We start from the raw sequence: 15,394 nt of genomic DNA, 5'->3' as shown, positions 1-15,394 counted from the left end.
GACTAGCCCTGGAGGTTTCAGGAACACCATCAAACAGAATTTTTTTGGTTTGGGCGATTTCCGTCTTGGGTGCCGCGTACAAGGGGTCCACGGAATTCCATTCATCTTTCGATCACTCTGTAGTGATTCTCATAATCCAGTTTATAACAAGAAGAAACATGAAGGTGATAGTAAGCATCCTTGTCGAACGCGAGTCCTGACATGGAAGTAATCTGAAAGCTGGTCTTTGCATGTGTACTTCTCATAAGTTTGCTAAATGAGCGTTATGATCTTTTCAGGTGTGCCATAGTGTTTAAGTAGCTTCCATAATGTTTCTCTATCCGCACTATCAAAGGCCTTTTCATAGTCAATAAATAAAGTTGATTTAAAGAGACAAGCTCGGCCTCAAGAGTCCTCATGGGCCCGATGAGGATAAGTAGTAAGTAAGTAAGTAGTAAGTAAAGAGACAAGTTCCACTCCGAGGATTGATCTACTATAATGCGAAGGGTACGTGGCAATCTGGTCTGTGCATGACCTTTCCTGTCTAAAGCCAGCTTGCTTTTCTCGTAATCGATAGTCAACTGCTGATTTTATTCGTTCTAAAATAATTCTGTTTAGGACTTTGCCTGGAATTGATAGGAGTATGATTCCCCTGTAGTTACTGCAGACCGTCAACTCTCCTTTAATTTCTTTGGTAGTTTAATGAGAAGTCCTTCTTTCCAGTCCTTTGGAATCTCTTCCTCTTTCCCGTTGTTCTCGAATTTAGAGAATTTGTAGTCCACTTTGAAGGCTTCGGCGGGGACATCGTCTGGCCCAGCGGCCTAACCATTCTTCAATGTCTGGATTGCTTTTCCAATCTCTTGGCAAGTTAGTATCTCACAATTTACGGGTAGCTCTGTCTCTGCTGGTGGTATATCTGGGGGATCTTCTGTAGCAGGTCTATTCAGGAACTCACTGAAATGTTCCACCCCTCTGTTTAGCTGTTCCTTTGTTGATGTCAATGTTTTCCCCACTTTTCTTTGATTGGCTTGTCCGTCAGTTGGTATCTCGCTGCGAGCTTCTTAGTAGTGTTGTAGAGCTCTTTCTAGTGGTAGTAGTTGGCGCTTAAGGTGGCTCCATAGGGTTTTAAGATATTACGGCGCGCGCGCAAGTGATACCCATCAAGAGATCATTTTCGCGTTATTTTTTAAACTAGTTAAATAAAAGCTGCCGAAATATTAAAAACAAGGACTAAAATATGTTGTGCATTATTCTTTTTGAAAATAACGGCCTTTGTTTTTGAGCTACATCTACTCAAAAAGTCCTATTTTTTGGTGTTTTTATGGCTTTGATCTTAAATTTCTTTAATTTTCTTCGGTGAAAATTTTTTAAATTCTCCCAACGGATTGAATCTGATGAGAAGTAACTTTTAAAAACAAAAAAAGTAGGAGTTGTCCAGGTCGTTTTTGCGTTTTTGGTTATTTTGTGTTTTTTTTGACTTAGCAAAAAAACTGGCTTACAAATTTTTTTAAAAAAACGGCAAAAGGGGCAGTTAAAAAGGTATCACATCTATGCCAAATTTTAAGGAATTTCACCGAAGGAAACTCTAGTAATTACAAGGGGAAAATTTCTATTTTCGCCCGAATAACAATTACGTCATCAGAATAGAAATTGTCCAAGATCGCTATTTGAGCATGCGCGAACTTTCGAACCATACGAGTTGATGTGTAAAGACGAGCGTTACCCGTTGTTGTCGGTCTTTGTGCGAATATCTGTTAACCCCAAGGCTAGTTAGAGACATACCCTAATCCTTTATGTAGCAGAATCTCTGAAATTCTGCTCGAAGTATCTCACAATCGCAGAGACTATTTTTTATTTTGTCTTTTGCTTTCGATCGTACGAACTTCACAAAAGCGGCCAGAAGCACCGCGGACGTTGTAAAAACCTTTTTAGGGTGTTGTAAACTCTTTAATCTGCTCAACACAGGAAAGCACAAGTGTTATTTCATTGGCAGGAAGCAAGTCTCGCGTTTTCTCGCCGAAAATTTCACGCTCGCGTAAAGCCGCCATGTTTGTTTTGATTTGCCGGCATTTCAAGCTCGCCCTTTCGTACCCATTCTTCGCGCGGTCAAGAAACCCTATGGAGCCACCTTAAGGCTTGAGAGTTGCTTAAACCAAAAGATGGTCTTACGATGCTTCTGCTCTTCTTTTTACTCTCGCATCCTGTAAAGATCGCCTGATCCTTCTACATATACACACATGGCGGATCTGATTTTCTGTCACGTGGTCGGGTGATCTCCATGTTGCGTTATGGATGCACCTGTGTTCGAAAATACTGCCCCGAATGACCTGATTGTTATGTGCAAACCGTTTTCCGTTTTCGTTCATCCTTCCACTCCCATGCCTGGATAATCTTTCCACAACTTCCACCCTATGACTTGCTCATACCCTGTGTTGTTAGCTCCTGACTTTGCATTAGACCTTCGAAGTGTATGGTGATGTCCTTATCATTTTGTTTGTTGGCTACACTCTGTAGTTGGTCATAGAATTCCTCTTTCTACCAATCCTCAGCGTCATTCGTAGGTGCAGTTTATAATGTTAATACTGATGTTTTTCTTTTTGGTGGTAAATCTGGCCGTAACGATCCGTGGACTGACTGCTTCCCAGCTGATGAGTGCTCGATATACATCCTTGGATAGCAGGTGGCTATCTTGCTAATCCTCTTGGGTGATAAAAGGGGAGTCGGCAATACAGCTTCCGGACGGCTTTTACTGCACCGCGTCATTTTTTTATGGATAGAGTTGTTAGCCCTATGCTAAACCCCTTTAGCCTCAGGGCGAGGTAATCCTGCTCGTCAGGCCTCTACCCATTGACCTCTACCCGGGTCACAAAGGCATGCAAGGCCCCCTCCCCCCCACCGTCCCCCCCACCCCGGAAAGGAAGCATACATCGAATGTGCCGTACATTACAAAAAGATTGATACTAATATCAATACTAAAGAACGGTTTAACCATTCTGAAAACATGAAGAAAAGAATAATCAAAGGCTTTGCAGACAAAAGGCGAGCACTATGTGAATTCAAAGAACATAGGAAATGTTTTTGAGGCACACGGATACAATACAGAGAGCGCGTTAAGGGATGTATGAAAGACAGGACAAAGGAAGTAGATAGTACACAGGAGCAAGATGAGAAAGATCGAGAACGAGTAACGATCGCGATACCTTACCTGCGACGTTTCTCAGAATACGTTAGGATGATTTTCTGGGCTAGAAATAAATATTCTTGACATGTATTTTGGGATAGCTTGATGTATTCCTCACTCACTTTCATTCCCCAATGCAGCTCCTCGGGAGATTCTTGCAAGAGGACCCTCGGCAATCCAAGCCTATCAGAAAGCCCTATCCGAGGGAGAAACCAGAGTAATGAGAGTTCCAATAATGTTGATTGGACAAGGTCAGTCAGGAAAAACCAGTCTTAAGAGGTCACTGAAAGGAGAGCGGTTTGACCCAGAAGAAAAACGTACTGAAATGATGGAGATGGATCCTTCCTACTGCAAAGTGTCGAGGGAGGATTGGAAATTAGGGGAGAAGACTGAAGAAGCAAATTCAGATCGAGTGCCGATTTCATATGAGCAGCGCACAGCGCAGTATATTTAAGTAACCTTGAGGAAGGAAAAAAAGAAAGAAAGAAAGAAAGAAAGAAAAGAACCCGCGTCAAGTCATGTGACGTACGACAAAGTGATTGTGGATGATGGTGATGCGTCGACTGTAAATTACAAAGAAAGTTCTCCTGACTTTCACGATGAGCCCCGTGACACTTCTCCTACTGTACCAGAAGTACCAAATGTGCCAGAGTTGCGTGAAGTGCCAGAAGAGATAGCAGGATGGATTGAAAGGTTGCAACAAGTTCTTGGCAATGAAGAAGATGGAGAAGACATTTACTCAGTTTTGTGGGATTTTGGTGGCCAATCAGTTTATTACACCACTCATCCGCTGTTCCTCACACCAAGAGCAATTTACTTTTTGGTGCACAATTTAAGCCGAAATCCAGACGAGAAAGTCAGTCCTCCAAAGAAGGAAGGGTTCTTCGAGAAAGTTGAAGACGTTTTCTGCAAAATGAGTGAAATGGATTATCTCGATTTTTGGATGTCCTCAGTTTCAAGTTTGGTTGCACAAGATGAACAGCCTCAAAAGACATCTGCATCTGCATCTGATGATGATGATGATGATGATGATGATGATGATGATGATGCATCTGATGACGACATCCTACCAGAGAGGTTACCCCCAGTGTTCTTTGTTTGCACTCACGCTGACAAACCTTATCAAGACACGCGTCCTGAAGAGCTAGCTCGTAAGATATTTGGTTCATTACAGTCAAAATGTTATGGAAAACATTTAGTCGACTTCTCTGTTGTTGACAACACAAAGTCAGGAAGTGAACAGGAATGCCAAGGAGTTGTCCGTCTGAGAGAGAAAGTACTTAATGTTGCTAAGGAGTTGCCGCAGATGAAAGAAGTTATTCCAATTAAATGGCTAAAGTATGAAAAGGCTATTAGAGCATTGCTAGAAGATGGCAAGAAGTGGATTTCTCTTGTCGATGCCAAAAAGATTGCACTTGACGTTTGCGGAATTTCGAGTGACGAACAGTTTCTCGCATTATTGAACTTCTTACATGACCAGAGAATTTTGATTCATTTTGATGACACTCCACAGTTAAACCAACTGGTGATCTTGGATCCTCAGTGGTTGGTAGATGTTTTCAAGAAGATAATTACTATTACGCCGTATGAATCAAAAGTAAGAAAGCCAAAGTTCCAAGACGCATGGCTCAAGCTTGAGAGAACGGGATTTTTGGAGGAGAAGCTGCTAAAGCATGTATGGGGCGCCTTATATAAAGACAGGGAAACCCGTGACAGCCTTATTCTCATGATGGAAAAATTCTGCTTGTTGTGTCCTTGGCCATCATCGTCTAAGAGCGAGCGTCCCAGTTATCTAGTACCATCAATGTTGAAGTCACAACCAGAACAGGATGTCGCTGAGCTTATTGCATCTTCAGGGATGCCATCGCTTGTCGTGAGGTTTATTTCTGGCCATGTTCCTCTTGGTTTGTTCCCTCGCCTAGTACTGATGGTCTTTCAGTGGTGCATCGAGAAATGGGATTGCAAGTCACCCCCTACATTGCATCATAAGTTTGCAAGGTTCTACACCCACCCTGCCGAAGACTGTTCTTTAATCCTCCTTTGCCATTCCTCTTTCATCGAGGCTGTTGTCCACAAGAAAGAATGTGCCGCTGAGAAACCCCCAATTGAGCAGGCATGGATGGCAGGCATGAATGTATCATCAGAATCCAGTTATGACGCATTTCCAGTAGAGATCGCACATACCGTGTGTCGACAACTGGGACTGATTCTTGAACGCATGCGCAAAGAGTTTCCATGGTTAAAGAACATGGCGTATGAGATGGCAGTCTACTGTCCAGTCTGTTGTGAACAAGGGTCCCTTAACTATCTTTGTCCAATTCATAATGTACTTGGTTGCAAGAAAGAAGAATGCCTGCATTTCTGTCCAGAGTCTCAGCTGTGCGATAGCCAAAAACCCATCCCATGCACCAAGTCTGGTGTTGCTAAAAATTACAGGGTCAATATCTTTGGATACTGGTTCAAATCTGTAGATGAACAGGTAAAATACAGATACGTCGTATTAAAGTGTCATTAGGTCCGATTAAATAATATAACACTTTATTTTCTCTCGAATTTAGAGTAGCTTATAGCTAATATAATTAATATTAGTAACTAACATTTTTGATTTACACGGTACGACTTTGTCACATGCGACAAGCTTACGAAGAACCCACGTCATGACTTAGGACTATTTACAAGCACACGACAGCGCACGACATTTTCACTTACGACATGCCAAAATGGCATACAATTTCATTCCTGAGGAATGTGGAAAACAACAAACAAAATGGCTGATGTCCGACAATTTTCGGCCGCGGTCATTGTTTGTATGATTTGTAAGCGCAGAAAGAGGAAAAGAAAGACGAAGAAAGTGTAGGAAAAGAAACTGCTTCGGAGGAGGACAGATTGCGCCGCGATTGAAAAGCACTTTTTTCATTCCACTGGGATATCAATTTTTCAGTTTTCTCTTCACTAAAAGTTATTAATGCTTTTGTGTCACCCGAAGGTGGCTTGCCAACAGTGACAATTTCGTCCACCATTTTGACCAAAGAAACTCGACATTCCTCCCCTACTCAGTAAAGATTTGTCACAAAATACGTCGTTAGCTTGTCGCATGTGACGAAGTTGTACAGTGTAAATCGTCCCTAAGCAGGTGCTTTTCAAATAGTTGCAAAGAGCATTAGATGCACTGACTCTCAACAGTAAGGAATAACAGTCGGAAAGCGTCAACTCGCCTGCGACTTTTTGACTATTCGCTCAAGGAAAACTTGGGCTTGTAGTCTTATTGTAAAATAGCTCTTGAAGGAAGATGTAACTTTTCAGATTTTGGATTTTACCTCATTAGAAGTATGCTCAGAGAACGTACCTGGTAATATGATAACATGGACGTTTCTTTTTCTTTTCAAACAGAGAGCTGTTCATGGACGTCGCGGAAGACATTTGCCTTATATTGAAGGTAAGCTTGTGTATTATGTCTCCTTCAAACCATTTTTCAGTTGTTGGTGATTACGTATAACTAATCTTTTGGTCATTCTACTCCGACCTCTATGGGCTAGTTCAACACAAACCTACAGTCGGAAATGTTTTACTCCAGTGAGGGATGTCGAATATTGTCGACCTAATACGACTAGAAAAAGAGAAATTTCATTTCGTACGGATGAAGAACTTGTCAACACCCGTAAAATTGCACTGTCTATTCGTACGAACAGAGAGTTTTATTTTACGACCCGAAAAGTAAACTTGACAATGTATCTAATTAGTATCGTGATGATGGGTTGCCGACCGATGATTGTGTTCTTCTTAATAAGATATATAAAAAGCCAATGACGCAATATCTGAAACGTTAAAGTAATGTTTTTGTTTTCTTAAACTCTTCTTTATGGTTGGTGTATATTTAACAAGTATTCGCAGAAGGCGAAGCGAATATTGGTGAATATTTAAACGGAACTAAAGAAACACATAGAAAAAACAATCATCTGGTATCTTTGTCCGGAGACTTATGAACAATTGTGCTTATCATCTTGAAACGAGTAGCTCCGGTCAGAAGGGAATTTAATTTTCATTTAATTTCATCATCATCATCATCATCATCAGCATCATCATCATCATCATCACTTTGTTACGAGTAACGTACCCTTGAAATGCGATATTCACCGCCCAGCGCGCTGAACATATCGTCATAAACCGACCAACTAAACTACAGGAGACTCGTGGGAGCTAGGCCATACAATCAGGTTCAAATGTGGCAAATTTCCCGCGAACTGCTAGAAAAAGTATACCATCTTTTATTTCCATAGTTAACTCAAACAGTTTTTTCTATTTTTTTTTACGCTGACTCCATATAAGAAAACATAGGGCATGTAGATAACGCATGCTAATTACGAAATTAAGTAACTGAAAATAATCTAATCTTTTCTTTTATGGTAAAATCTTTTCTATAGGCGGCGTTGTTCTCCCCAGTGGAGTGCTTGAGTCCCTTCATTCGCAGACGTGTAATGCAAATGATGTCGTGGCTCGAATGCAAGAAAGTCTTCTCCTGGAACAAGCATCACTGGAAAAGCCAGACCCAGAGACAAAGCAGAAAATTCGCTGCCTTTGCAAGGAAGCTAAATCTGCAAACAGACGTGATGTTGTTGAGAAACTAAGGGAAATTGTACCTGCTGGTACAACAGGTAGGGTTCTCTTTTTTCGATATATATTAACCAAGTAGGTACTGTGTGTGCTTATACTTCACGCGGCGTAAAGAGGTCTAAGTGAGTAAGTATGTTACTTTGAGCCGAGCCAGTGTTCTTATGATGTCTTCTTCGGTGTAATACTTGGCTCGCCATGGAGATTTCGCTACAAATGTGTGGCAGTGTTTTGTTTGGGGAAACTTTATTTTCTTTTATATATATATATATATATATTTTTTACAATATCGAACAACGGAATCTAAACTGTATCTTTTTACATTGTGGGGGGAGGGGGGGGGGGGGTAATATTAGAAATTTAATATTGACTTCCGGAGAATACAATCAACAGTGAAGAGTATAAGAATATTTCTTGTCGCTAAACGCTAGCTACCTTATCCAGATTTGCTAGTTGTTATGTAGCGAAATATGTCTTTTTTATTCTGCTGTTAATTTTCTATTTTTTTTTTCACCAAGGTCCAATGTTGCCTGAAACCCTCGATGTTAAAAATATTCCTTTTCGTCAGAGATACGACCTCACGATCTATTTGTGCGGTAAGAGTTAATGTGTAGACTTCAAAGAATCAAGATATCTTACTGAACTTTGTAGTGCAGGGGCGGATCCAGGATTTTTCTTAGGAGAGGGTGCCCAATAAACCACATAGTTTTTTTAAGAATACCAGTTGTATTACAGGCGCGTAGCTGAGGTTTTTGGAAGGGTGTTCGTATTGACAGGAATATTTATTTGGGGGTTATTAAATACGAGCGCCGAAGGCGCGAGCCTCTATGGGGGTCTGGGGGCATGTCCCCCAGAATCATTTGAAATGTAGAGGCCCGGAAATGCTATTTTCAGCATTGTGCACGTCAATATTTCAAACTCGATGGAGTTCAAAATAACAGGTATTTTTAGTCATAACAACAAAATTTCCGGCATTTTGTTAACTTGATACATTCATACATACATACCGGCTTAGTAAACTACATCTTAGGGTTAATGCTTAAGCCCCACTCCCTAGCCTCCCACGCAGTCCTTCTTAGGGGCGATCAACACGATCGCCCCTAAGAACGACTGCGTGGGAAAATGTACTAAAAGAAGCGTCAAAGCGTCAATATGCACTAAATATGGACGTATCACCTGGTTCCCCCGAAATTGAGTGCCAGTGAGGAGAGCCCATTCTCCTAACAATTTAATACTTTCCCGATACTTTTAGCGTTTTCTTTAAAAGCTGCAACACTCAAAGACCTCAAAGTTTGTTTTCCATTCCCCCACTTTTGCTAAAAGCTGAAAATCAACAGTTTGTGTTTTCAGTCCTCTATTATTGACCTCCAAAGGGGGTTCGTTCGAACCCCTCGAACCCCCCCTCCTACGCGCCTGTATTAGAAAGCCGCAGGTCATCTCAGGGGAGAGTGCGTATAAATAGCTTTAGATTGCAAGATGTTTGTCACGTACATGAAAAAAAAAATTCCATGAACAAGAATTTGAAAGACTTGTTCATGGCATTTTTTTTTCATGTACGTGACAAACTTCTGCAATCTAAAGCTATTTATATAATAACCGAGCTACTGCGCCCGTTTGTGATTGGTTAATTCCTGTCATCTAAAAGAGTACCCCCTGCACCCTCCCACTAGATCCGCCCCTGTAGTGTGAAGTATTCCTGTATACTTATCCGAGTGTTATAGTATTATGGCGTTAGCAAGAGCCTAAAGACCTTATACAATGGAAAATTAAGTCACGACTGCGCGTCGTATTTTCAACTCTCTTCTCAGTGTTTAGATATCCCGACGAAACACTGCCTCTCGTTTTTGATATATTACTTGAACTTGTTTTCGTGAAATCTCAACTTAGCTAAATGAAAATGCCTGTAGCGCGCTTTCACGAAGACGAGCGCCGACGAGCACCGGGAAACCAAAGTAGGAATAGGACCTACACTCTTTTTTTATAAGAACCATCTTATATAAGAACGTTGAGGCTGAGATTTGCCCCAAAATTTAAGAAAATCTATTGGCTAAAATAAGAACATCCTTAGGCTCAGCCAAATTTTACGCGTTCTTATAAAAAGAGTGTACAGAATATTACGGTCCGTGGAATACTGTTGAACTTGCAACGGCTTTCAAGCCTTCTCATTAGTTGTATTTACCAAGGCATGGCCATGGGATAAAGACACATATTTTGTACAATATAAAACGACAAAAAATATGACCGTATACATGCTTGTATGAAATTTTGGCTTGGAGATACAATAGGAGTTTATTATTAACTGGTAAACAAAGCAAAAACAGACAAAAAAAAGATTTTGTTCGTGTTTTAGGTGGAGATGAGTGGAAGCCCGTCGCAGAAGGTCTGGGCCTGACAACAGCGGAGATCCGATTCCTTGACAAACGAGTTGTGAACCCATTAGACGTCGCCCTGGTTTTTAGTCTAAACCAACGGTACATAACTTGTGTGGGAGAGTTGTATGACTGTTTAGTGGATTGCGAGTTCCCTGTAGTGGCTGACATGCTGTAAGGAACAAACACTTAAATGTAATATAGAATAAAGGTCACTCCAAGTAAGTGCATTGTGCCTATTGTAGATATATAGACAACAAATACAAAAGGAACTTATGATGTTATTTTTCGGTATTACTCTATACCATCTTCACACTACAAAATGAACATACAGAGCGCGAGGTTTCAATAGAAGGTTGGTAATTCAATTCAATTCGGCAAAAATTCAACTTCTGTCGTCTGCCGTTTGGCGTTCGTAGGCGGAAATGAGAAGTTTTTTGTTTGTTGTGAATGTGGAATTTTTTACCTATTTTTATGAGGGATTAATTTTTAGAATTTGATAAAAAGGTAGCAAAATGAAAGGCAAGCTTGCGTTTGCCGTTTGCCGTATAACTTCAAGCTTAATCCCTCTATTAGCATATACATGCACTTGAGAAAAAGAAAGAAACAAAAGGGGAAATCAAGAGAAAAGGCATAAATCTCTGCAGGCTTTGATGCCATTGTTCAGCGATGGTGCAAGACACTTGATGTGATAAGCTTCTTTGTACAGAAGGAGATTCTAATTGTCATCACTGTCAGTTATTACGGTGTTGTGGCGAATTGCATGCTAGGCACAATGCACTTACTCGGATTGATCCTATATTTACTTAACGTAATCTTAGGCTCAAATAGATAGGAACGTCGCTTTGTAAAAAAAAAACTGTTGTACTGTGTCGAGAACCAAATCCCTGCAAATTGTGGCTGTCTAACTTGCTAATCTATTTTAGTTTAGAATAGATATAATGCAATCAGTTTTGGTTTTTGAAAGAGCTTTGCATTTGTGGTGGAAAAAAGCAACGTAAATTTAGGTTGCATGATTATAGGTAATTATGCAAAATAAACAGCGAAGGTCAGCGAAGTAAAAATGCCAAACTTCTTTTGTTGCAGTTTGCGTGTAAAATTAACTGTTTTGAATAGAATACTACTTGACTTTGTTCATGTGGCATGTTAACGTTGAGCTATACAAGAACTTCTAGTATTAGCTGTTTAACGTGCCATGGATGATAAAAAGTGTATAATGATTTTTTGTGGACGATATAGGGCTTCCAAGTTAAATATCTTTACATTAGTACTCTTTTATTATTTTAATCTTGTTATTTTTCCATATAATACGTATTTCAATATTGTATGAAATTTATAAGGTAAGTTAAGTTAGCTAGTATGTTTAATATTTCCACGTGTTAAGTCCGCGAGAAAGCTCGTTGTCGACAATTTTCTAGTTAGTTGTAAGTGAATAGAAAACCAGTGTTATGAAGCAAGTAATTAATAACAAACGGTAAAAAAAAAAGATTACCGATAGCAAACACAGTTTCCCTTTTCAAAAAGAGAACTTTTTTAGCTGTCGATGGCCAAAAAAATTTGAAAACTAGTTTTTCCCAGTCTGTGAGGCAGGTGTCGACAACTAAGCCATCATCAGTGTTTGTTGCCAGCGGCTTCAGCGGCAAACATGTACGCTGACATACGTAAAAACTTTTAATACCGTATTTATTCGTTTAAACGCACTGGGCGCTTATTAAGTTTTGGACCTTGAGAGCTGAGTGGGCGCTTATTCGAGGTGGTCGTTTATTCGAGGCTGGACGCTTATTAAGTTTTCACCATTTTCAACAATTAGTAAGTTTATTTTGCAAAAAAAATTATAAATAATAACAACACGAGAAGATATATCAAAGTAGAATTTTAACTGTTCTTTGAAAGTTTCTATAAAATGCTAAGACATTTTTAATTCCTAAGCTCCCTACCCTGGGATTTAAATACATATAGCTTTGTTAAACATCAAATGGTGGTGGTCGAAGTGCGTTGAACCACAGCAGGGACGCGTACGATTGTCTTTTGTATGTAGGTACCAGGATAGTAGCAACCACCACGCCAACAACAACGGAAACGTCACTTAAAAAATATACACGTTCAATAAACTATTTCATGATTATGCCATGATTACTAGAGGTTAACAGTGTGAACCTCGGCAAAATTGTGTATAGTATTACTTTTAATAATTTTGGCTTGCTACATAACCATATCATTTGATTTAGAAAGGTCTACGTTACTTTTTCCTCCAGCTTGACATGGAAATTGGAGAAAATTTTTTATCTGAACACTCTAACCTCAGGAAACGTGCAAAGCATTGTTCCTCACACCGCATTAATAGCTTTGCCGCCAACAACCAAAGTAATCTGACAACCATTTCATTTCCTGTTTTAAACCAAAAAGGAAAATTCAATCAATCTTGCGCACACTAAAAACCAATAAAATTTGGTTACCATTTTCACAAGAGTACGTGATTTTACAGGACAGAATAATCGTGCTCAGATTTCAGGCGTCTCTCGATGATGGCCTGAGGGCGAAAGACGACTGACATTGCAGGCAACGTTCAAGTCCAGAAAGAGGAAAAAAATCATCACCGTGTGTTCACGTTCTCCGTAAACCTTGAATATGTTTCGTTGACTTAGTTGTTTTCCAGAGAACAGCAAAGAATTAAATGTACCAAAATGTGTTACACACTAACAGAGCCATTGTACTGCTTATTAAAACATATTGTTTTGTGACGTTTTCCTTGCCGTCGCCGTCGTGGGTGCTTGAGGTCCATATTAAATTCCTTGACTGGCTTGACAATACGAATGACCACCAGGCTAAATGAAAGCTTTACTAGTGATCTAGAACCTATAACAAGAAGGTGTTACCTAGTTTAAAATTATTTTAAGCCTACGGCATTTTGGTTTAACTTTAGGCTTTATTTGAATATTTTTCTTGCCTATTACTATCCTAGGGCGGGGACAACAGGGATGTTCGTCGTCGATGCCCATCGTACATTTTAGGGGCTGAAATCATCTTCAGTACTGCTTGTGATGATCCATTTCAAATTTTGACATCTATTACATATTATGAAAACGCTTAAGCTTAGAGTTCGTTTCAAAATAAACTGGAAATATACAGGAGCAAGATCTCAAAAAAAAAAAATTCACATTTTCCCGTCGAGCATTCCTGTCACTTTCATATGACAGTCCCTCCCCCCCCGTAGGTTATGATCATGCGTCTGGGTCACTTTAGCTGGGAAGGCCCGTTTTACAGGACAGGAGGTTTCTCTCTGTTACGCTAGGTCAGCAAAACATTTTTTCTTGTTAATACCGGGCAGGGAGATTCTCAGATTTTGTCGGTTTGACGACTCAGCGCATGTCGAAGCTTAGCTGTTTTGTAATGTAAGTAAAATGAATAAAATAAAGTTTTTTGTGTAAAACTGAAAGCCTTTTGTATGGGGATTTTCGCTTAATTGGTACTTCCTTTGCAGTTATTACTTAGCAAAGTCAGCACAAACTGAGTCTGTGGAGGGAATAGTTTACATGTTCGCTTACTTTCAGTTTCTTTAAGATCTCTACATCTCCAAATTCGTTCTCTTTTACTTTCCCATCTGTTCTTACTTTCTTGTTAGACAGGCTCATACTTCTCGTGGCCAGATTGACCAGATTCACGAAGCCGTCCCAGGCCATGATGTATCATACATATAGATTACTTCATGGAGAGTGCGCGCGTACGGTGTTTACGCACGAGTTGTTGACGTATCAGAAATCGAACGAGTGAGCTCCGCTCACTCGTTCGATTTCTGATACAAAACAACGAGTGCGTAAACACCGTACAAAGCACTTTCCATGCTGTAATTTGTTTATTTTATAAATACAGAGATTTTTCCACGCTGAACTGTTTTTTTTTTTATTGTTATAATACCCCGGTACAAGCACACAAAATGAAAGTACCCTAATTTACAAAATGATAGTAACAACAAAATCGTTGAAAAAAGACATTTCGTGAGATTATTTACTGGGAATCTCAAATTGCTTTTCAATTTGGTTCATTTTAATAAATTCTTTTCGAAAAGAATGTTTTCCTCCACATCAGTCAAAGCTTTGGCTGCGTTGGGTTTGTTCCCTTTGCCTTCTTTTTTCAGTTGTTTGCTGCGGGCTTCCAGACATTTTCTTGCTTGATCAAACACAGTGTCTTCGATAATACTCGCTGAGTATTTGCGTTCTCTTAAATACCGATTAAAACTTGAGAACAACCCTCGAAGGCTCGATGGTTCATAGTCTTGGCCATCTTTTCTTTTCACACTAAGAATGAATTCACTAAGGTAACGGCTGAGTTCTTCTGGTTGGATTTCTTCAATTTTTTTTGTTCGTTTTTCTCCAGCAGAAATGTAGAAAGCAGCTTCACATCCCGCTGCGTTTTTGCTCGAGTGTTTTTGTTTTCCTGCTCTGTAAAAGCTAGCGCCATCGACAAAGCTACCACGTTCATTGAAAATGTTGATGCGTTTTGACAGCCGCTTTCTGATTGGACAAAACGGGTTTCTCACGTGTGAGAAAGTCGTTTCGCCGTTGTCATTGGCCGCGAGAATTTCCGAACCGTGTTTTCAACAGATCAATTCAAACTGTAAATCTCAGTATGTTTGAAATAAATACTGGTATCGTTCGAATACAAAAGCCTATTGTTGAGATTTTATCTGACAGATTTGATGGCTAAGTTTGTTCATTGCCACCAAGCAAAAGTGTCAAAAGTGTCCGCCTGTTTTGTTAACATTTTCAAAGTGGGAGGGCCCGTTTATTTCAGCCGCTATCTTTAACATTTCTGTAAGCTGCGCAATGCAAAAATGCACCAGCGTTTTCACCTTCACAGAAACCCTTCTGTAGTTTTCAAGGATCGTTACTTTGTCCATGATTTGAAGACCCCAGTAAGAGATATACCAAGGCAACTAAACGTTACAACGGAGATGCGCTGTACAGGAAACTATTTTCATTAAAGAATATATAATATGACGGCGTACAATCAGGGCCGCTTCCATAGTCTCTTTCGCAGCCGTTATTTGGGATGTCATCAACGCTCCCCCAAAAAGGGGGAGCGTTGCGTGACATTCCTATTAACGGCTGCGAAGGAGACTACGGCTTCCATGGTTTACCTGACATGTCTTGACTAACCTATGGCCAAGTTAACACCTGAGCTGTCACGCGCGCGCGACTTGGCGCTGATTGTTTTGTCTAATCTGCCGGTAGATGATTAATTTATAAACTAAATCGAC

General features: G+C 40.0%; 1 pseudogene across 1 annotated transcript; it reads left to right on the top strand.

Moving 5' to 3' along the window:
* The first annotated feature begins 3,119 nt into the window (after positions 1 to 3,119).
* Positions 3,120 to 13,502, top strand: LOC144660280 (uncharacterized; annotated as a pseudogene). Its single transcript, XR_013572073.1, has 5 exons — positions 3,120 to 5,639; positions 6,551 to 6,596; positions 7,582 to 7,812; positions 8,287 to 8,364; positions 10,119 to 13,502. The product of XR_013572073.1 is annotated as an uncharacterized LOC144660280 (transcript).
* Positions 13,503 to 15,394: the final 1,892 nt, after the last annotated feature.

This window comes from Oculina patagonica, chromosome 7, assembly GCF_052425735.1.
Source record: "Oculina patagonica isolate OP01 chromosome 7, crgOcupat, whole genome shotgun sequence".
Classification (NCBI taxonomy): Eukaryota; Metazoa; Cnidaria; class Anthozoa; order Scleractinia; family Oculinidae; genus Oculina; species Oculina patagonica.
Note: the sequence above shows the minus strand (reverse complement) of the source record. Positions and strands in the feature narration are given on the sequence as shown.